Below are 23,654 nucleotides of genomic sequence, written 5' to 3'. Positions count from 1 at the left end.
CCCACAGAGAGATGTGGTATTTTCCAGTCCTCCACTTCACCGGCTGCCCCTCCCCAGTTCTTCCCACCTGTTGTCAAAGCAACAGCAGGCTGATTCACTGGGAAGTTCAATGAGAAGAGAAGAAGCAGTGTAGGGAGAGGAAGTGGTATTAAAAAAAGAAAAGCACTGGGTCTGCACAGAACCAAGGACTAAAGGATGCTGGGTCTGATGACACAGGACTGATGCATCTCTGTCCACTGTGCTGTTGGAAGGGGACTTGGCTTCAGAATGATGCATTCTCTGGCCTCAAAGACTTTTAGAAGTGGGAGTGTTGGCATGCATCTGCAACCCTAGAACTTTGGAACTGAAGGGAAGAAAGATTGGGAGTTCAAGGCCAGCCAGGACTACATAGCAAATTCATAGCCAACACAGTCTAAAAGAAGCTCTCAAAGACAGAAACAGAAAAACAAACAAGAATTCTTCTCAGACCGGCAACAGCAGAGAGGAGCGATGTGAGGATTCTGAATTCGTCTAGGATACTGGCTTGCACCTGAGGATCGGAAAAGAGGCTGCCTGGGCCTCTTGGCTAATGGGGTACAGCATGGAACCTCTGAACTCCGGAGCTTAATCCCAGCTCTTTCCAGTTCCAGCCACTCTCCACAAATAAATTATTCCTTTTTGGTTACGTCAGCAACTCCCTGTGTATGATGGAATGGATCAGCCACGCAGATGAGCCAGGCTGGCTGTTGGGACTGCCAAAGGGAAAGGCTCAATTGATCTAGTGTCTTTCATCTTATTGACAACAGTTTAATTGAGTCAAGCTGCATGCGTCTTGGGAAAGTTTCAAACACTGAGAGCTGGAAAATCACAGTGTTAGCCATTCCACAGGATAACGGGGGCTGGAACTATGCTGTTAAGTGGAGCTTGTAGAAACCATAGGGCACTTAATACATTTGCATGTTACAATAGCAATTGCCAAACATTAGGAAGGGGTATAACACCAACTACTTGGTTCTGTCTGGACTCCTCCCCTAGGTGCAGATTCAGAAAATTCAGGGAGGCTAGAGTCTCTGGGCCAGGGAGGCTGTTCAGTGGGCCAAGCACTTGCTACACAAACATGAGGAACTGCATTCAGATCTCCAGTGCACACATAAGTGTCACATGGGCATGTCAGTCTGCATAATCTCAGTTTACAAAATCCCTGGGGCAAGTTGGCTAAAGTAGCTGAAGCAGTGACCCCTGAGTTCAGTTAGGGACCTTGTTACAGTGACCCCTGAGTTCACTTAGGGACCTTGTTACAGTGACCCCTGAGTTCAGTTAGGGACCTTGTTACAGTGACCCCTGAGTTCACTTAGGGACCTTGTTACAGTTACTTTCCTGTTACCTTGATAAAGTACCATGAGGAAGGCAACTTACAGAAGAAGAGTTTACTTTGGCTTACGATTCCAGAGGATGAGAGTCCACCACAGTGGGGAGGCATGGCAGCAAGAGGAAGGCAGGGTAGCTAGAACAGGAAGATAAACACTCACATTTGAGCCACAAACACAATACAGATAAAGTAAAGTGGAAGTAGGCAAGGCTTTTTTTTCTTTTTAGATGCTACTCATACTAGTCTACTTTCTCTAGTAAAGCTGCATCACCTAAACCTCCCCCAAACAGCACCATCAACTGGGGATCAAGTGGTCAAATGTTCGAGACTATGGGGAACACTTGATATTTAACCACTACACCCTGACTCAATATATAAGAAGAGCGATTAAGAAAGATGTAAAATTATTTTTTATTTGCCCTGATATAATTGTCATCTCTAAGACTTACTGCCTGTGTTTGCTAACCTAGGCCTAGTCCTGGGAGCTTCTAGCCTCCACACAATCTTATCTAAGCCTAGAATGTTTATAGCCTCAGAGGCTTACTGCTGAACAAACTTTGCCTTACTAGCTCTTTCTGAGCCTGGCTGACTGGTTCAACTCAGCTATTCTGGTTCAAATTCCTCTCTAAGCTGACTGATTCAATCTGGCTTCCTTCTTGACTTCTGACTTTTTTGCTCTGCTTGGCCTCAAACTAACCCTAGCAATCTGTTCTAATCATCTAGCTCCTACTCATTCTCTGACTCATTCTGTCTTCACCCGGGTCTATCCTATTCTCTCTCTGCAACCTGTCTCTGTAAAACTCGCCCAGCAAAACTGCCTCTTTTCCTCCTCACTGCCCCTGAAGTGGCTTCCCTTTCCTCTCTCTTCCCGTGAGAGTTGGGCTTACCCTATTCTGTCAACTCTTGGTGCTTCCTTCTACAAGCTAACTTTACCTTCATTGTTTGGGACTAAAAGTGTGTACTAAGGCTGTGTCTGCATTTCAGCCAGAGGGATTTAAGATGTGTGCTCCACACCACAACTGGAAACAGGTTCTTCCAGGAAACAACAGGATCTTGGAGTTCCCAGTGTTCTCAATATCCTGCAACAGGGAGACACCTGATATCAACATCTAGCCTGCATATGCACAGGCAGACTGTATACACACCCCACCCACATACACAGGCAGAAATATTTTCATTGTAAACCATATTAGAGAATTTTTGGGAAAATTTCACAATGTCACAATGGCTTAGATACTTTCCAGCATATCCGTTATCCAAAGCAAGCTAGGAATTGGCTCTCTGCCCCTGGGTCATGGCTCTGGTGATCCTCAAGACTCCCTCCAGGATGTCATGTGCAAGGACTTTGAACATACTCTCCTCTTAGTTCTGGTCCTACCTCAGCAGTGCCGACTGAGAGCTGCTTCCCAGAAAGGTTTATGATATACTTAAAGGGGGAGGGGGGCTTAGAAAATGAAATTGTCCTGGCACTGTGTCTTCTGGTCATAGTGGGTCATATCTATTGAGCTTCCAGTAGACACTGCTCAAAGTATACTAACTAATCCCTGTAAATGTTAGGTCTCAAATCTGGGACAAATGGCTAATTGACATTAACATATCAAAGCAGGCCCGGTCACCAGTTTCTCCCAGCATACTCAGTCCCTACCTTTATAGGGTATAGCTGGCATACCCTGCCCCCTACCCTAAACTTTTCCAGTCCAGGAACTGACTGCCCTTCCCCCAGGTATCCTTCACTATATTATCCAGCCATAATGGTTACCTGGTCTCTTTGGTCTATGTTCTTACTTTCCTGGCCTCTTGGTGTGGCTCTCCCCATCTCCTTTTTACATGGTCCAGCTCAAGGTCAGTCATGTCCACTCAGGACTCTCCCAGATGTCCCTGCTTCTGGTTATGTTCTCCCTTTATCTACAATAAACTTTCTCCTCCACCATACCTAGGAGCAACCATGGCCTTTCCTTTTTATTTCTTTTTTACAACTTTCTGAAGGTGGGCCTATAGTTTCATACAGAGAGAGCCTGCAGCTATCAGCTTGCCTGTAGTCTGTCAGAACCTCCTATCACAGTGGACCTGATATGTTTGCACGAACACCCATCCACTGAACTGCACACTCAGAGCTCCTGGCTCAAGGGCTCTGGGTGAGATGTGTGGGTAGACATTTTTAGCCTGGTCCTTGACACTGCTGGACCATGTGTGAAGAACCAGTTTCTGCTACTTCTTCCTGGGAGAAACCTTCCTCCTGCATGATCCTCTAACAGGGAAACAGAGCTCAACAAGATCATTCTTTACTCTAAGTAATCTAAGAATATTCAGTCAGATACATTTCAGGAGGCTTCAAGATCTTCTCAGATAGCATCTTGCTAAGTCCCTCATGGCCAATGGCTGGAAGGTAGGAGTCAGACTGTTACCGTCTCCTTCTTAATCTCCACACTCACTTTTTGTTGCTATGACATCATTTCTAAATAATTGAATGTTATTAAAGAAATAACTTTGCTGAAAGTCTTTCTACAAATGTTTATAAAGTTGTATCTCTCCATGTTGATTTTTTTGTTTGGTTTGGTTTTGGTTTTGAATTTTAAGACAGGGTTTCTTACATAGCCCTGACTGTCCTGGAACTCACACTGTAGACCAGGTTGACCTTGAACTCACAGAGTTCTGCTTGCTTCTGCCTCCTGAATGCTGGGATTAAAGGTGTATGCCATTCCTGCTCCCCACGTTGATTCTTAAATATATTCATTCATCTCACTCCTCCAGTGTAACTTCCACAACAATAGGGTACATTTGTATGGATATGTAAATTATATGCAGAAAACCAGAGCAAAGACTAAAATCTCACCTCAGCAATTCTGTAAAGCAAAGCAGGGTAAAGTTAGTACAGGGGAACGCTAGCACAAGACAGATCTAAAGAAAGACATACATCAGACTCTGATGTTTACAGTTTTTTAGAAGTTTGTTGATATTGGAGACCTCAAATTACTTCAGTCAAAGAGATGCGTGGTGGTGTAAATCTATATACCCAGCACTCAGGGACTAAGCCTTGAAGATCAAAGGTTTGAGTAACAGAGCTAGAATATGTCAAAAAAAAAAAAAAAAACAGAAAGGAGAGAGAGAGAGACAGAGAGAGAGAGAGAAAGAGAGAGAGAGAGAGAGAGAGAGAGAAGAAAACTGTTTCACTTCATGAAGTGGCTGACAATGTTCTCTATGGTATCTCCAAGTTGAATGCATATGCTTTTACAGGTCATTTATTAGAGTAGCCCTCATAGCTTATTTCAGACTAGAATGGTATACAAAATACAGATATGTTAGAGGCCAATGTATCAAGGCCAATGTTCTGCCTGTGGTATGTTTGCAGCATTTGAAGAATTAAAAAATAAGTAAATAAATAAAACATATGTACTTTAGTTCTTTACTGTCTATACTTGAAAGTATGCATACAACAAACTGTGACTACACCCCTCCCCCGACTCCTGGTGACTCTGATGTTTTCCATTGTTCAGTCTATTGTTCCATTGTCCATTGTCAATTGGACTTGTCTTCTAATACACAAAGATTGTCATTAGATTAGACACTCATCACTCAGTCTCTTTTCCAAAAGTTCAGTTGTTTTCTCAAAAGATCGTTTTTTAACGGATTTCTCATTAAGCACACTAATCAAATAATCTATGAGTTGCCCTTGGAATATGCCACATTGAATTGTGGTATTTCCCTTAGTGAGTTGGTCTGATGTTATGCTAACACTAATACTTGTTCCTCAAGAGCTGGTTGCCCTAGAGACGAGAGAGTCTGCATATAGACCCAAGTGATGCTATGTCACCTTGCCTCCAAGATATTTCTGATTGGTGAATAAAGATGCTGACAGCCAATAGTTGGGAAGAAGAGACATAGGTGAGTTTTAGGGTTCCCAGGCCTAGGGGGTCAGAGGAGAAGCATGAGGGAGAGAAGGTAAAGAGGAAGAGAAAGTCGTTATGGGTTAGGAGTCAAGAAAACATGACCCTGAGGGCTGGTAAATTGGAGTTAAGAGCAGCCCAGAAGAAACATAGTAAGAAATAACTTTGGGTTATTGATGAAGAAGTAGATTCTAACAGTGTAGAGGGTAGATGTCTGCCCAACTCTAGTGCTGATTAAGGCTTATTGAAAAATAATAAAAGTCATGTGACTTTTATCCAGGAATTGAGTGATCAAGGCAAGGTAGAAACTCCAGATTTGGATTAAAAATTTCTAAAACATTTCCCAGTTCCATTTATAGCCTAATGAAAACCACTTAGACCTAATGTCATAGGCTGAAACTCTAATTCTATTTATATAATTTAGAGGCCTGCCGTGGCTCCTTAAGTGAAAATGGTTCCCATAGGGTCACATATCAACATGCTCAGCCCCCCTAATTGGTGAACTATTTGGGAAGGACTAGGAGGTGTGGCCTGTTGAAGTAGGTGTGCCTTTGTTGGAGGAGGTGTGTCACTAGGGGTGGGCTTTGAGGTTTCAAAAGCCTATACAAGACTCAGTCTATCCCTCACTCTGCCTGCTGCCTGTGGTTAAGGTTGTAAAAGTTCTCAGTCACTACTCCAGTGCCATTACTGTCTGCTTCCCATCATGACGATAACCAACCCAGACCTTGAAACAGTGAGCAAGCCTCCAAACACTTTCTTTATAAGAGTTGTCTTGGTCACGGTGCCTCCTCACAGCAACAAAACAGAACAGCAGCTGAGATGCCTGCAGTTTACTTCTTCCAGCCTGACTTTTCCACTCACTGAATAGGAGAAAAGCAAGGTGACTAGCTTGATTTTTGGGAAAAAGGTTTACCACCTAATAGTCTTATTTATTATGAAAAAGATATTTGGGCATGGTGGAACATGCCTCTAATCCCGTTACTCCTGAGGCAGGGGCAGATCCTCTGTGAGTTTGAGCCAGCCTGCTCCATATAGGAAGCTCCAGTCCAGCCAAGGCTAAATAGTGTGACCATGTCTCAAATAAGAAAGAATAAAAAACCTGAAGGAACTCTTACAATTCTTGACTGAAGGTACAGTAATGATCCTAACTCGTGGTCAGTGGACTTCCCCTAGTAGTCAGGATGCATTTGTGTGGAATGAGTGGCGTGGTATCCACCTGCAGCCACCAAGTTACACAAGGAATGGGGACAGAGTCCCACTGAGAAGGACAGTAGAAAGATAGGACAGTGCCTCTTCACAGTCTAGCCAGGCTTGCTCATTCAGATTCAGAAGGCAAATCCAGCAAAAATATCTCCAGATTCATTTGAGTGTGGGATTTGGGGAGTATAAAGAGCCAAGCTATGAAGAAAACTGTGGTAGAGAGCATGGGATTTCAGGATAAAAGCAGGACAGGCTGAAAGAAAGATCCAGAGGCAGCAAGCCAATTGCTACCACTGGGCTTGGAATACATCTCGCAGTCTGTCTGCTGTGGGGAGTGAGGCCAGTGTAAATGGCAGGATTACAGGAATTCTCTTGCCTAGTTTACCTTATAATTAGTGTGTCGTGTGCTTCTAACCTGCCAAGAAGCAACAAGAACAAAATGTGCCAAGCCAGGTTTCAAATGTGGATATTCTTAATGGGTGTGTTTGCTGATGCTGGCCACCTCAGGGCCAAGGGACTCAGTAGTAGTGGCTGATGGCTCCAGGCTGAAAATGCCTTATTTATGCACGTGCTTTACCTGTTCATAGCAGTTAATACTGGTTTCAGTTTGTCCCTATGTCAGCTCCTCTCTTGTTAACTGATATTCCTCCTCTAACCCCTTGCATTAAGAAAGAAAAAAGGCCCCAGGAGAAGACAAAATGTTTAGTGCACAACTAGGAAGCTCTGAGCCTTATCCCTACTGCCCATGTAAAAGCTGGGCACAGAGGTGTGCACCTGTAACCCCTGCACTAACAAGACAGACTGAGGATGTCCCTGGGGCTTGCTGGCAAATCGATCTAGCCTAATTGGTGAGCTCCAGGTTCAATGAAAAAAAGAATCATTTCTCAAAGACAAAAATAGTATGGAAAGCAATTCAGGAGACACAGATTGTCAACCTCTGGTGTACACACACACACACACACACACACACACACATCAAAGAAGTTGGTTATGGAGGTGGACCTATAATTCCAGCATTCAAGAGGTGGAGAAAGAAAGACCAGGAGTTCAAGACCATCCTAGACTGCATAGGCTGAGTTTGAAGCCAGCCTGATCTACATAAGACCTGAACTAGACAGACAGACAGGCAGGTAGGCAGGCAGGCAGGCATGCAGGCAGGTAGAAGGATAGACAGACAGATAGACAGACAGGCAGACAGGCAGACAGACAGACAGACAGACAGACAGACAGACAGACGGACAGACAGATGAAACATAAGTACAGCTGGTGGCATGGGACGTGCTCATGACCTGAGGATTAGTTGTAAATCTGACATGACATAGAAAACATCACCTATCATAATCGGAAATATTTGAAAACCTGTGCTCGAGACAAACAAGATGAGTAGCCTCGTGGGATGACACAAGAGACAACATTCTGTGGCTGTGGGAGGCCCATGATAGATGCTGGAGCATCTTGGGAAGATACCAAGTCCCCAGGCCTCTCTGCTTTCTCATGGCAAAGCAGAGACTCAGTGCGTAGGATTCAACTGTGGATTCCCAGAATAGAGAGGTATTTAGGCCAACTCTCTCCTCTTCTGAATGGCTGGATGAAATTTTTACAATGACAATTTTTATCAGCTTGCTTCCGAGGTAGCTCCTAGTGATCCCCACCTCTGAGTAGTCACAGCCCATGTGACCCTTGCCTACATTGTACTGGGCTTGGTCTGGGGCATGAATAAAGCATAGCCCATGTAAAGATGGATGATTTCCTATAGCAGGTCATGAAAGACATTGCTATTTCTGCTCATCCCCCAGGATCAACTGTTCTGGCCTCTGCCAGGTACAACGTAGCTTTATTGCGAGTTCCACTGAAACAAGAATTGCAGAATTTTTCCAGATATGCAAATGGGCCATTTGGGAAGCAGATTTTCCAGCCCCAACTAAGTCTTCAAATGACTGCGTTCCAGTGAGCATCCTGACCCAGTCTCATGAAAGCCCTGAGCCAGAATCACTTGGCTAATTTGCTTTCAAAGCCTTAGAAGAATAAATCTTGGGCTGGGGAGACAACTCAGCCTCTAGAGTGCTTACCTTGTAAGCTTGAGAACTTGAGTTCAATCCCCAGAACTTATGTGGACAAAGCCAGGTGCGATGGAACATGTATGTAACACAGAGAGACAAAGACAAGCAGATCACTGAGGGCACACTGCCCAGCCCAGTCTAACTTATGTGGCAAGCTCCAGGCCAATTAAAGACCCTGCCTCAGAAAACAAGGAAGTCAGTGTTTCTAAAAATGATACTCAAGATTGACCCCTGGCCTCTACATGCATCCATAGGTATAACCAACATACATATGTACCCAAACAACATAGATGAACATGTATACACTCCCAAGAAAAGATAATGAATCTTGCTACTGCTTTGAACCTTTAAGTTTTTGGGTAATTTGTTGGGAAGTGATAGAAAACACACATAGCACATGCTAATTGTGAACTGCTTTTACTTTTCATTCAGAAAAAAAGTTTTCCAAAACTTCTAAAGTATTTAATAAAAACTTGTTAATGCTTTGTCAAAAAAAAATTCAACCTTTATCATACTCGTAGGAATCTGCTTCTCACTTAAACCAACTGGTACATGATTTACTTGGGACTTGGGTCTGTTCTCCATCAGTAGCCAACCTAGAGATGAGACATCTTGAAGCTACCCTACTGTGTGTTTGTATATATTTTACGATGATGCCTAAGCTTGGGTTGTTTGGGTTATGAAGTGATAAGGTATTTAAGACATTTTTAAAATCTGCCTCGCCTCATCAAAAGAATGTATCTCATGCAAAGACTATTTTCTTTCTCCCATGAATTTAACAAGAAGTGTTTAAAGGACTGTTGTGTTAAACACTGTTAAGTGTGTAAGTGAAGTGATATGGGTTTTTTTTGTTTGTTTTTGTTTTGTTTTGTTTTGTTTTGTTTTGTTTTGGTTTGGTTTGGTTTGGTTTGGTTTGGTTTGGCTTTTTGGCCACCTATGAAACCTATCAAAAGGTTTCAGAATTGTTCTTCCGATATAAGAGAAGTTAGATAGAAAACTGAAAACCCAAGTCATTATCTCTCACCACAGGGAAGGAAGGTGTTGAACAAGAGGTACTGTCGGGAGAAAATGGTTCTTCTCAGCCCCATGATTCATCCCAGGAGACAGGAGACCAACATTTCCTAGTGCATCGCCATTCAGGTGGATCTGTGGGTTCTGAGAAAGTCTGACCTGACAGCATCTGAACAGAGTCAGGAGAAAGCATTCTCCAAACACGATTCTGTTTCCGTCATTCCATCCTTGCTGTCCCTCTTCACCTACTGCACACGATCAAAAGCTAGCAATATTTAAGTCTTACCTATGATTTATGTTTCTAAAAAAAGAAAGAAACTTCCTCAGTCATAGGTTAGAAACAAAATAATAATATTCTAATCAAAATTGTTATTTAAAGGCCAAGGAGAAGTAGGCCCTCCAGAGGACGGCGTCTCAAACACTGCAGCGCATTTCCCCCTTAAAACTCTGGAGTCCCTTACTGCTGGAAGAGCATCTTCCCCACCAGGAGTGCCTTCCTGACACTTAGGCGGTCTGTTGGGCACCTCCTTTCTGCTCCCTCTCCATTTAATTAACATTTTGAAAGCTCATTTCCTCTGTACATTGCTTTACGTCCTCAGTGCCTTGTAACTTTAATTTTTTCAAGCCTATTTTTAATGATTCTTAAATGCTTGAACCTCCCTTGTAGGCCACCACCCACCAGAGGTAGTAGGGATAAAGCGGATATGGGGAAATGGATCTGTTTAGAAAGGTTGTCTGTGTTGTCTGGAAATAGGCAGCTGAGGTCACAGGTTAGCAGGCAGTGGCAGCTAGACCCACTCACAAACACTTCATGGACACACCAGCAGTGCAGTTCGATAGAATCGGCTTAGCAACAGTGGTGACATGGCCTAGCAGAGACAGCCAAGCCGTAGTCTAGGCTCGAGTCAGCAGGAGGGACCCAGAGCTACACTAGGAGAAGTTCTCAGCTGTGCTTCTTTTCCAGAAGCGAAGATCAGACTCGAGACCCACAAGCGTTGCACAGCTAGCTGTACCAACAAGCCAAGCTCTGTCTCTGTCACTCTGTGGAGTTCTATTTATCCCCTCCAAAGATCACGTGTCCTCCAAAGGCCTTGCTTCAGCACATGCATCCAATCAGACCAGGTCCGAGGAGTCCAGACGAATGGAGCTCAACTACACAATGTAAGGCAGACCAACACACGGTGCTGTTGACAAAGAATCCCTCATAACGTGTCCTTTCACGTGCTTGCTTTAGCAGAACATCCTCTCTCCTGTGTCTGCTTCAGCGCAACATTCCTTCACCAGTCTGCCTTAGTCTTTTACGTGTGTTCACTTTAGGAAAACACTCCTTCATGTGTTTGCCCCAGCAAAACGCCATCCAGCACAACTGACTCTCCAAAGAGCCCTTAAGTTTCCACCTCAGTGCCCGTCACAGAGCCTGGCACACAATTGGGAACAAAATGAGTGTTGCCCTGAAATATAATCCACATTTGTGATTTTTACATCCCAACACTTGCCCTTTTTCAATACTGTGCTCTTCGACTATTCCTTGTGATTTGTTTTCTCTGTCAACCCTACTTCACAGACCTTATACTCAAGACCTGTGTTTTCCTTAGCTTGAACCAGCAGCAAAGACCAGGACAAAATGTACATTGCTGCCTCCCTAGACTCAGCAAATTAAGATACCCACCCCAACACACAAAACGACCATGAACTCGACAGCTACTGACAAGCAGCAGAGCATTGCTGTATGGGTCACGATGTGGAGAGCTGGAGAAGGGAACCTACAATGGAGCAGCCATAGAGGAACACTCTGGAAATTCCTCATAAGTAAAACAGGAATGTACCAGATGAACAATAATCCCATTCCAAGATTCAAGCCCAAGAGAACTGAAGGGGGGAAAAAACCTGTATAAGCGAAAGTTCCCATGAATGTGGTCAGAGCGTCAAAAGGTAGACTCTCTTTCCAAACGTGTGTTACCCAGTGATAGCTGCAAAGGGCAATGTTATTTTGTTGTAGAAAGCTATGTAGTTGTGATATGTACTGCGGCATGCACCAGCCTTGCAGATGGTGGTACGCTGACAGAAACCTGTTACAAAAGACTGCTTACTACATGATTTCAGTTACAGGAAGGATCCAGGACACAAAACTCCACATAAAGAGTAGATGGTTCAAGCCTGGGGAAGGATGAACAGATGATATGTAAAGTAAGGAGTGACCCTTTGTGGTAATGAAAGCAGGCTGAAGTGGACTTCATTGGTGTGCAGCATCCTGGGTTGTAGTGGAATTGCACAGTGTGGGAACCGAATGTTAATAAACGGTGGCCATTCACAGTCCACACTCCTACCACCTACAGAAACCAAGACTGTATTTGCTAAGGAAGCCATGTGGATGCTGAGAAAAAGTACTAATGGGTTCGTCCTCTGCCTCTATGGGTGAGGGAGAGTCCCTGCCATGCAGTGGTATCACTGGGGAGGGAACTCTGTCAGGTTCCTCCTGCGGCATCAGGAGTTACCTGATGACACTGAAATTCCAGTTCTGGAGTATCCCCAGAGGACAGAACATTTCTTCACAGAAAATGTGTCCTCAATGCTCAAGGATAGAGATCAAGTTCCCATTGGCTTCTATAGTGCGACACTATCACCTACAAAGAGGAGTGATGGGGCTTGGGAGAGTTCAGTGGTAGAGCGTGTGCTTAGTGTGCATAAGGTCCCTGGGTTGAAGTCCAAACACTGCTTCCCTTCAAAAAGGGAAATGATGGCCAGGCATTGCTGTGGTGTGGATGACATTTGCAAACAACTCTGCTACACGGAAGAAGCTATGCACAAATGATTGCACGCTGCAAGGTTCCATGAGGCATGGCTCAGTGGGTAAAAAGTGCTTGCTATTCAAGCATGAGGACCAGACGTCGGATCCTAGCACCAATGTAAAAAGACAGGTGTGGCCGCAAATGCCTACGACGTGTGTTGTAGGGGGCAGTGAAAAGCACCTGTCATTGTCCTTCTCTAAACTCCATGTACATGCCTGTGTGTGCCCACCCACACACATATACATACCACAAAAAAAAAGATTCTATTTATAGGAAATATCTAAAATAGGTGGAAATCATAAAATACATTAATCACTATGGAGCAATGGGGAGGAGGGGAATGATCCTGTCCCCACTGGGAGAACAGGGTCTCACTGGGATGGTGAAGACGTTCTAAAATGACACCATTGTCACTGTTGAATACTGTGACTATACTAAAACCCACTGAAATTGCAATTGCAGAAAAAAAAAGTTTAAATTGCAAACTTTCTGTATGTGAATTACAGTTCCCCAAACTGCCAAAGTAAACAATAGCAGACATTACAAAAGAAAAGCTGTCCTTTCAAAAAATTCTATAATGTAGGGCTGGGGAGATGGCTCAGAGGTTAAAAGCACTGATTGATCCTCCTGAGGTCCTGAATTCAATTCCCAGCAACCACATGGTGGCTCACAACCATCTGTGACGGGATCTGATGCCCTCTTCTGGTGTGTCTGAAGAGAGCAACAGTGTATTCACATACATAAAAAAGAAAAAAGGAGGAAAAATTCGTTAACATAGCATGAGAGAATCCATTGGTCCCACAGTCTTTTAATGGTAGTGATGTTACAAGACTCTGTGCATGTGTTAAAGTTATATGACTCTACAACTGTATGTTTAAAAGTATATTTAAAAGCTGCCACATGTACCCTTAGTTGGAATTACAAGCTGGCATCCGTGGTCAACTTCAGCTAAGCTGGTCTAGCTAATTAGACCCTCTACACCTTCTCCTTGCAGTGGACGGGAATCAACAGAGACCCAAAACTGAACAGTTTATCAAGAGTGAGAGACCTTTGAGCACTCTGTCCTAAATGGGATCTCTTCATCAACCCCTCCCAAAGGCTCAGGGACTCCTGCAGAAAAGGAGCAGAACACTATAGGACAAGGAGGTGACAGGTGACTCCTAGGAAGCAGTGCCTTTCATACAATAGGACAGATGCGCATCTGAAATCACAGAGCCCAGGCAGCACATGTGCATAGGTGAGAGCTAGACGTGCTCCCAGCACTGAGAGAAGGAAGTGGACCCGGACACGGTGGCACACACCTTTAATCCCAGAACTCAGCAGGCATAGGTGGGCAAATCTCTGTAAGTGTGAGGTCAGCCTGTTCTGTAGAGTTAGTTTCAGGATGGCCAGGGCTCCATAAAGAAACCCTGTCTCAAAAATAAATAAATAAATAAATAGATAGATAGATAGATAGATAGATAGATAGATAGACAGACAGACAGACAGACAGATAGATAGATAGATAGTAAATAGAAATAAATATCTCTGTATCTGCAGCAAGAACATTTATTCCCAAAGAACCAAACTGAAAAGCCTGCGGCTTAGCCGACTGTCCTGGCTGAAATGTGACTACAAAGCCACTCCAAAGGGGTGGGCACCCAAGTAATTGTCCCCACTTTAGGCTTGAAGTCAAACTGCTGACTCAGGGGTCAGACTTTAACTCCAAGTTCTGCTCCCCCTTTGAGACTGCCCCGAAGTCCAGGCCATGCAAGGCTGGTGAGTGACTGAGTTCTGCCTTTTCAAGAAAAATGAGTGAAGCTGAAAAAACTGCAGCCACCCAGTCTTAAGACTTGCAAACAGGAGGTACCATGGGAGCTAGGCAGGAGGTCTATGTTTGCATAAAAGCACGTGAAAGTGTCAGTAGAGCCTGCACAGAAGTGGGAACAGGGAAAATGGGCAGAAGGTCCTCCAGTGTCCTGAGGCCTAGGGCAGCAAAAAACTCCAGCGACACTTTCTTCCAAAGACTGAGAACTTCAAAAACCGGAGATGGTCCTGGGGCAGAAGTAGGAACAAGAAATCTCAGGTTCAGGAGATCCTGACCGTGGGTAGCCTAAGGAGACAATCAAGAGGCCTAGAATTCCAAGGATTTTAGTTAACCACATGTAACCAAACCAAATTCTTGCAGAAACTCTCTACAATTAGAGTGTGCTGTAATGGGGGGGGGGGGGAGGTTCAGATGGACAGGGGGCAGTAGGGCAGTAGGGGTTTCAGGGGGCTCTCGGGAGGCACCTTAGCAGGTTTCCAGCAACTTAGTGGGACTGAATGCTAGGTCAAGACCAGTGTGATGCCTCAGAGGGGACAAGCATTTGCTTGCTGCAAAAATCTGGTGACCTGAGTTCAATCACAGAACCCAAGAGGAAAACGCCAGATACGGTGGCCCACGTCTGTAGCCCAGCACTCTTACAATGAAATGAGAGGGAGGGACGGGAAAATCTCAGATCTTTCAGGCCAGCACGCCTGGAGTGAACAGTCCAGCATGGCAGAAACAACGAGGGACCAGTCTTCAACATGAGGGGAGAAGAGAACTGCCCCTAAAGTAGCCTTCTGACTTCTGCACAGGTGTTGTGGCATATACACAAACAATAATAAATTAAATACAAATTGCTTTTAGAAAAAAAGAAACAGACAGATCACACACACACACACACACACACACACACACACACACACACACGACTCGCCATGTTAATATCAACAGTAACTACTAAGGTATAGAAACCACAAAACTCACACCTGCCCATTGTCCTCTTCTAGTCACTTGGCCCCACCCACCTTGGGCCTGTCTTTAATCTGCCACTACTATAGCCTTAAAGCTTCTGCTGCTTCTTAGTCTGTCCTCCGAGAACGGCTCATGGAGGAATTTTCTGTCGAAGAGCCCTATTTTGAAGCCATCCTTTCTCCACAAATAATGCACAAACACAGTTGAATCTGTCTCAAAAACTCATTCCACTTTAGAGTCCAATTTGAAGGATCTGATTCTTGGGAGTCTGTTTTAATAAGAGTCCTGTGAGGTTTTCATGTGACTCTGTCTGTCAATCAGAATCCTCACATGTCTTTTTGCAGTATCTTCTCCACAAATGGGGACAAAAATGAGGCTGAGAAGTGCAGGAGCCGTTGCTAACACGTTTTGAGATCTCTCATCTGAACTGACTTTGAATTAGCTTAAAAACCACATCAGCGAACCAAGTGCATTACATGGTCTATTTATAACACAAAGGTCCTAGTGTTTGTATTTGGTCTCTGTTGAACAAGGTCATCCTATTTCACTGACTGAGAGTCCTATACTTGTGGCATGTATGCCACCTTCCCATTGTGTCTATATGGTAATTCTATAGTTTATTGGTCGATTGTAAGCACTTAATTTAGCATCTCTGGGCTTCGGTTTTCTCAACTTTGAAGTATAGAGAGGTGGGGAGAGTGGGAGGGGCCACACATTTTCATGATCAAATTCCTTTCAGTTCTGATATCTTTGACCCTTACATGGTTGCTAGGGAAGCCTCCAGACCTAATCAGTTGCTAGAGAAGCCCCATCTGTCTTTTCTGTCCCCAGATTTACCTTCATCCTTTGTTGCTCTATTGAAGACCACACTCTATCTTGTTATTTGTTGTGATGTTGAAAACAAACCCGGAACCTTGACAGGCGAGTTCTCTACCACTGATCTACGGGACTTTACTGTGTCACATTCCATTAGAGATACAAAGGAACAAATTGTATTTAATAGAAAAATCCAAAACAACCAAGGCTTAAACACAGAACTTATTCTTGCCCAGAAAGCTGTCTGGAGGGAGGAGTCTCTGATAGATACGGAAGCAGCGGGAGGAAGAGTCCTTCTACTGCTCACATCTCCCTTCCTGCATGGCTCCCTACTCACAGCCCAGGATGATTAGGGATGCTAATGATACTGTACCCAAGTTCTAGACGTAAAGAAAAGGAAAGAGAAGAGAGCCTTAAAAGTAGCCTTCTTCCTCACTGTACAACCTCTTCAGGGAACCTCCTTCTAGAAGACCCCCGTAGACAATGTATTTAGTTTCAACCATCAGAATATACAAGAGTTCAGATGGGTGCAAGGAACTAGAAAATGTGGTTGGTAAATGAGTGTACTTCTGCCTTCAGTAATGCCAGGGTTCTGCAGGTTGGGGTTAACAGAGAACACTGCCAGGGGAAAAACCTATAGTGCCAACCATGCCACCCTTGTGTCTCCGGGGAGCCTTGCACTCCTGGTGGAGGCACTTGGTCAACACTGTTGGTTTGCTATGGCTGCCAGCAGGGGATCTAACACAGAAGGAACCCAGTTTGCTCTCAGCTTGCATACGCAGGCATCTGATAGGCTGATCCCTGGTACCAGGCATAGGTGAATAACCATGCTTTCTCCAGTCTCTGAATTTCAAGTTGGTCAGAAGCACTGATATCTTCTCTTGGAAATTAGAGATATGTGTGAAAGTGGGGGGGGGGGGGGAGTGATTTCAATTTTCAAAACCACCGCGACCTCTCCCTTTGATTAGAGGTGAAAATGGGCTGTGCGGCAGTCTGTCCTCAGATTCACGGCCCTGATGTTCCTGCTCACAGATTTACACGGGCTGACAGAAGGAAGCTACATCTGAAGGAGTCATGTTAGGTCATGGCTACCTGATGGCCCCTAGTTATGCCACCAACCCATTATCTCCCGAGGAGAGCCACCACCTACACACTGGATCAGGAGGAGAAGAGAGCCCAGTGAACTGGGTCTAATTCTTATATTTATAAACATTCCTTGTTTGTAGGAAAGGAAATGAGATGCAAACTAGGCTGAATGATTTGCCTGAGTCTAGAGGCAGAGGTGCAGCTAAAAGGTGGGTGTTGGATTGAGGTCCAGTGTTCTATCCACAAGATGGAGTGCACATTCTCCACCTACCACTGAGGACCAAACATTTGAAATACTGAACAACTCCGAGTCATTGCCTTCACTCAGCGGAGTGCAGACGAGAATCTAGTTCGATTCCTTCTTCTCCACCAGTGCTTTGCCTGCACCTCTACAAAGCCACCAGTTTAATTTCATCACCATTTATTAGAGCTTTAGCAGGCCTGAGAAGCCATACAGTAGCAGAGTGCTTGCCTGGCATTCAGGAAGCCCTGGGTTCAATCCCCAGCACCTCCACTAAAAGCATTCAGGGATCGATACTGATCTGTGAGAGAACAAGGACCAGCGGACGCCACCTTATAATGTGCTGGATTGTTGATATGCAGAACAATGAATTCTCAAGGCTGATTCCTAAGCAAAGACGATGGCTTCCAGCCCATTGGAGTGGCACGTCACCTTATGAAGCACTTAACACAATTACAGCATCAGTGCTCAAATGTTAATAGGGTTCATATTTGAAGATTAATTTTAACAGGCAAAAAAAACCAAAAAACAAAATCATATTGAATATTCTCAACGGCTAGCTAGTCAGGTTTTGTATTGGGGGTTTTTATTTTGGTTTGGTTTTGGTTTTTGGTTTTTTGCTTTAAGAGTAACATCAGCAAAGCTAAGAGTGGTGATACACACCTTTAATCCTGGCACTTGTGAGGCAGAGGCAAATCGATCTCTATGAGTTTGAGGCTAGTCTGATCTACAGAGTGGGTTCCAGGCCAGCCAGCACTGCATTGTGAGAAAGACCATCTCAAAACCCAAACAAACACACAAGAGTAGTTGCAGCGGGATGTGGTAGCTCGTGTTTTAATGCCAGCACCCGTGGTGGCAGGAGCATCAGGAAGTTAAAGCCATCCTTGGCTACATGGGCTGAGGACAGCCTGAGCTACATAAATAGTCTCTCTCTCTCTCTCTCTCTCTCTCTCTCTCTCTCTCTCTCTCTCTCTCTCTCCCTCTCTCTCTCTCTCTCTCTCTCTCTCTCTCCAAGAAAAAAAAAAGCCATTTTAGGAGGAAGTCAATCACCCTGAACCAAATCTCCCTCGAAGCAGACCTGGGCAGGCAGGCAGGTCCCTGCACCAGTGTAACAGCTGAGCACAGCTTTCTCTCAGTCATCTTTTTCCACAATAGAACGCCAGTCTTTGCTCTTAGACCAGTGGTGTTTTAGTTTTAGCGCTCATCAGAACCACACTTCCTAAAACCCACATTGCTGTCAGCTTGCACTTCTTGGTATCAGCAGTATTGTCTGGGTTTGGTGGCTGTATATGGGCCAGATTCCCAGGTGGGCCAGTCTCTGCTCCAAACTTTGTCTCCCCGTACTTCCTCCTGTGAATATTTTTGTTCCCTCTTTTAAGAAGGACTGAAGTGTCCACATTTTGTTCTTCCTTCTTCTTGAGCTTCATGTGGTCTGTGGATTGTATCTTGGGTATGCTGAGCTTTTGGGCTAATATCCACTTATCAGTGAGTGCATACCATGTGTGTTTTTTTGTGACTGGGTTACCTCACTCAGGATGGTATTTTTTAGTTCCATCCATTTGCCTGTGAATTTCATGAGGTCATTGTTTTTAATAGCTGAGTAGTACTCCATTTTGTAAATGTACCACATTTTCTGTATCCATTCCTCTATTGAAGGGCATCTGGGTTCTTTCCCGTTTCTGGCTATTATAAAAAAGGCTGCTATGAACATAGTGGAGCACGTGTCTTTGTTATATGTTGGAGCTTCTTTTGGGTATAGGTTCAGGAATGGTATAGCTGGGTCCTCAGGTAGTACTATGTCCAATTTTCTGAGGAACCGCCAGACTGATTTCCAGAGTGGTTGTACCAGCTTGCAATCCTGACGCCTCAGTATAAGAGAATGTCAGGGTGGGGAGGCAGGAAGGGGTGGGTGGGTGAGTGGAGGAACAACCTTTAGAAGCAAGGGGAGAGGGGATGTAATAGGAAGTTTATGGACAGTGTCTTAGTCAGGCTTTCTATTCTTGCACAAACATCATGACCAAGAAGCAGGTTGGGGAGGAAAGGGTTTATTCAGCTTACACTGTCCACTTTGCTGTTCATCACCAAAGGAAGTCAGGACTGGAACTCAAGCAGGGCAGGAAGCAGGAGCTGAAGCAGAGGCCATGGAGGGATGTTTCTTACTGTCTTGCTTCCCCTGGCTTATTCAGCTTGCTCTCTTATAGAACCCAAGACTACCAGCCCAGGGATGGCACCACCCACAATGGACTGGGTCCTCCCTCTTTGATCACTAGTTGAGAAATGCCTTACAGCTGGGTCTAATGAGGCATTTCCACAACTGAGGCTCCTTTTCTGTGATAGCTCCAGCTTGTGTCAAGTTGACACACAAAACCAGCCAGTACAGAGAGGAAACTGGGAAAGGATAATATTTGAAATGAAATATATATATATATATATATCCAAAAAGACCTCACATCGCTGGCCTCTTTATTCCGTTGCACCAGGGCTCAAGAGTCAGTCTCTCCAACAAGCCCCCAAGTGAGGTGCTGGGGCAGGAGGCACACAGAGAGGTACTGTCTAAGATGGTAACTCAGAGCTCTCTAAATTATCTTCCATGCCCATATTTAATCTCACCTGTTGCAGACGTCTTCGCTCAGGGAAAGCTTTCCACCAGTGGAGCTGCCTCCAGGGGACTGCAGTCTTGGAGATCCCAGTCCTGTGCTTCGAGTGGGGAGCGAAATAGAAGATAGAAGGCCTTGTAACGCCGCTGACTTGTTAACGTGCAGGACCACACTCATGCCCCTCTGCAGAATACACTAATGCCCACCCACAGCCACAAAGGATGGAACTGAAAGTCTGACTGAAGGGGCTCATGGGAACCATGAGGAACCCAAAACTGAACTGGAGCCAGGCCCACACCAGGAGAGTCACCAGAAGTTGACAATGAACGCAAATTACCACCAAATCTACTCCCCACTGCCATCTGTCCTTTAAAACTGAGGGGGCCGGGGAGACGAGATGAGGACGCAACAGTTAAGTGCACTGGCTGCTCTTACAAAGAACCTGGGTCTGGTTCCCAGCACCCACACGATACACAAGCAGCTGCAATTCCAGTCCGAGGGGATCTGATACAATCTTCTGGCCCCAAGGCACTGCACATGTGGGACACTTACATATACGCAGGCAAAAACCAAACAAAATCACTCAGACGTATATAAAATATAAAGTAAATCTTTCCTTTTCATTAAAAGGGATGCTCCAAGGTGTGTTCAAAGCCACACAATAAATTAAAAGAAGAGTGCAGGGTCCTGAGACCGGATCCAATCAAGACAGTAGGTGACATGAGTAAGGTCTAATAAAATATGCTTGTTCCTCAAAGAACACACGGTGACCCCACGCTGTCTGTTTCTTCCCCTTCAATATCATCATTACCAGGAGTGGAAAATTCTTTAAAAAGTCAGTTTGGTGTCCATAAAAAAAAAAAAATTAAAGCCATAGTGACTTCCCAACATGACTTTTATTCTGTCAAACAGTGTGCTCTGAAAATGTCCATGCGTTCAGTGGAATGTCTGAGAGTCTGAGTCCTGCACAAGTTCACTCTCACTATTCTAGAGGTCATCTACTCAATAAAAAAAAAAAATTGTTCACAGCTGAGTGAACAATGTAACTGGCTGAGTGGCTGAGCAAGGATGAGGGTATTTTGAAGACACATTTGTCCCCTCTTTTGGTTACCAGGCTATTGGCACAGTGGACTGCAAGGAACCGGAATCCCCCTGCCCAACGCCAGGACTCTTTTGCTGCAGAAAAGTCTAAAGCAGCGGTTCTCAACCTGTTGGAAACGACCAGTTTTGGGGGGACCAGTCCTTTCACAAGGGGTCAGCTCAGGCCATCAGAAAACACAGGTATCTACCTCCTGATTAATAACAGTAGCAAAATTACAGTTGCTACTTGGCAACAAAATTAATTTTATGGTTGGGGGTCGCCAGGGCATGAGGAACTGTTTTAAAGGGTTGAAGCATTAGGAAGACTGAAATCCCCTGGTCTAAAGCCTGACGCCAGCCAGAAAAGGATTTTACAAGATGCTGAGAACTTGTTACCCTCCTTGCTGGAGCCCAAACAATGATGGCTGTGTGAGATCAAAACTTGCATAGAGACTGCTGAATGAGTGTAACTCGAGCCTCATCTCAACACCCAGAACTCAGGGCAAGTCACTGTATCTCTGCCCTTCTTCTTCTTTTTTTTTTAAGATTTATTTATTACATATTAATATATTGTAGTTGTCTTCAGACACACCAGAAAAAGGCATCAGATCTCATTACAGATGGTTGTGAGCGACCATGTGGTTGCTGGGATTTGAACTCAGGACCTCTGGAAGAGCAGTCAGTGCTCTTAACTGCTGAGCCACCTCTCCAGCCCTCTGCCCCTCTTCTTAATGTGGTCACACTAAATTAACCTCTCCCCTTTCTGACTTTCAGTCTTAACTTAGCTGTTTTAGCTGGCTTACCCGGCTTATTGGGCTATAAGCTAGGATCCCAAGTCCTGTTTCACAGTGATTCTGTAGAAGCAATTAGGGGAAAGTGCATGAAGGGTCCAGAAAAATATGGCTTTGAAATGAACCACACACCTAGTCAATATACCTCGGTCTCAAGATATCACATAGCACGGTATGACCTGCCTACACCAGGATACCGTGGATTTGGTTAACCTTGTTTGAATTTTCCTTTAGAGAAAATGGCTTTAGGAAATGTTGAAATTAATGGTAGTGTTGCCACCTTTCAGAACAGCACACTGGATGCAATAATCAATTATTAAAAATATAACTTGGAAACAGAATGAAACAGTGTAAGTAGCTGCTATGGCTTTAATGCTCATATGCCTCAAAAATGTTTGTGCTGGAACTTAAATCCTAGTGTGACACATAGATGAAGGGCTGAGATGTGGAGGAAGTGATGGGACCTTGGAAAACATTCAACCTTGGGGAAGGGAGGAGGGCTGTATGAAAGCCTTCCTCTCTTTAGCCCACATGCCCTGGGAAGACAGAACACTCCTCTCCCCTCCAGGGCATACAGGTATAAGGGGCCATACTGGAAGCACCACGCAGCTCTCTCAGCTGGCGCTAACCTTGTCTGCATTTCGACCTTGCATTTCCCCAGAAATCAATGATCTGTTTTTTATAAATTACTCTGTCTCCAGTGTTTGTTTTTAATAACGGCAATAATGGACAAAGATAATATGTAAGATACTTTTTAAAGCAATAATAAATAAGTTGAAAAGAAAAAAAAATAGCTCATTTTAAAATGCTGAAGGGCTTGATTTCCCAACCTTTTTAGATATTATGGAATGTCTAGCTCTCAACCTAGGCACAGTCAGCCACAGGTATTAAGACAGAGCAATGGACCATAAAATATCTGAAAGTATTCAAGGCACATACTTTTTTTTTAAATTCAATCTTATTTTTTTACTTATTCACTTTATATCCTGCTCATTGCTCCTCTCCCAGTCACTCCCTCCCCCTCCCCCTGCCCCTTCCCCTTCCCCATCCCTTCTACTCTGAGTAGGTGGGGACCCCCTGGGTATCCTGCTCCCACCCTGGCACTCCCTCTGCCACTGAAGCCAGCCAAGGCAGCCCAACTAGTAGAACACGTCCCTCATATAGGCAACAGCTTTTGGGATAGCCTCCATTTCAGTTGTTTGGGACCCACATGAAGACCAAGCTGCAGATCTGCTACATATGTGTTGGGGAGGCCTAGGTCCAGCCCATGTATGTTCTTTGGCTGGTGGTTCAGATTCTGAGAGCCCCATGGGTCCAGGTTAGTTGACTCTGCTGGCCTTCCTGTAGAATAAGGAACATATTCTTCCTGTTAAACACACTTGGAGGTGAGGGTGGCAGGAGAAGCTATTCCTGCCCCTTGGGTAACATAGTCCTTATACTTCACACACTTAAGATCTGACTGCCTGCCCTGTCTCCACTGATACATTTGTGTCTGTAAGGAGATAGGAGAAGGTGCAAAATTCAGAACAGCTAGAAGGCTATCTCTCTCCATTGTGGGTAAGGTTTACAACGTTTACATATTATCAGAGGAGAAACAGTCAAGGCGCAACAAAGTAACTGGTTCGATTGACTCCCCATAGTATCTTCTGCAATGCCAAAATTGAGTCTCAACTCCTTTCCAACATTCTTCCAATTAATGGGAATTAGCAGGAAGTAGTAGGAAGTTCCAGTACACACACCGGAACTGGCTGAGTTTCTGATAGTGGATTCTGCCCCAAGCCTCAGCCTGATGCCCCGCTACCCTATTCCCTTCGCCCTGGCTTCACAGCACTCTCTCCTTCCATCCATGCTCCTGAGGCAAGTCTTCACCCCTGGTAGAACACCACAGACACCTTCCCAATCCCCAGAACTCAGCTAGGAGCTCTCCTCTAAACAACTCTTCTGACAACCAAGCATCACGTCTAGATAAGACTCCTCACAGTGGGTCCTG

General features: G+C 44.7%; 1 long non-coding RNA gene across 4 annotated transcripts in view; it reads right to left on the bottom strand.

Annotated features, from left to right (window-relative positions):
- The window catches only part of LOC108352569 (uncharacterized), a 146,723-nt gene that overhangs the window by 31,730 nt on the left and 91,339 nt on the right, over nucleotides 1–23,654 (bottom strand). Inside the window, exons 4-6 of one of the 4 annotated variants that reach the window (XR_015635601.1) lie at nucleotides 21,677–21,727; nucleotides 19,807–19,893; nucleotides 19,229–19,323 (exon numbers count right to left, since the gene is read on the bottom strand). The exons of 1 other annotated variant lie outside the window; for it this stretch is intronic. This is a non-coding gene — a long non-coding RNA (uncharacterized LOC108352569). Of the gene's footprint in view, nucleotides 1–19,228; nucleotides 19,324–19,806; nucleotides 19,894–21,676; nucleotides 21,728–23,654 lie in introns of those variants that run through there. 2 more of the 4 variants (XR_015635604.1, XR_015635600.1) reach the window with 2 other exon arrangements.

This window comes from Rattus norvegicus, chromosome 13 (assembly GCF_021556685.1).
Source record: "Rattus norvegicus strain SHRSP/BbbUtx chromosome 13, alternate assembly SHRSP_T2T, whole genome shotgun sequence".
NCBI classification, from domain to species: Eukaryota; Metazoa; Chordata; class Mammalia; order Rodentia; family Muridae; genus Rattus; species Rattus norvegicus.
The sequence above is the reverse complement of the archived record's forward strand: the minus strand, read 5'-3'. Positions and strand labels throughout refer to the sequence as shown.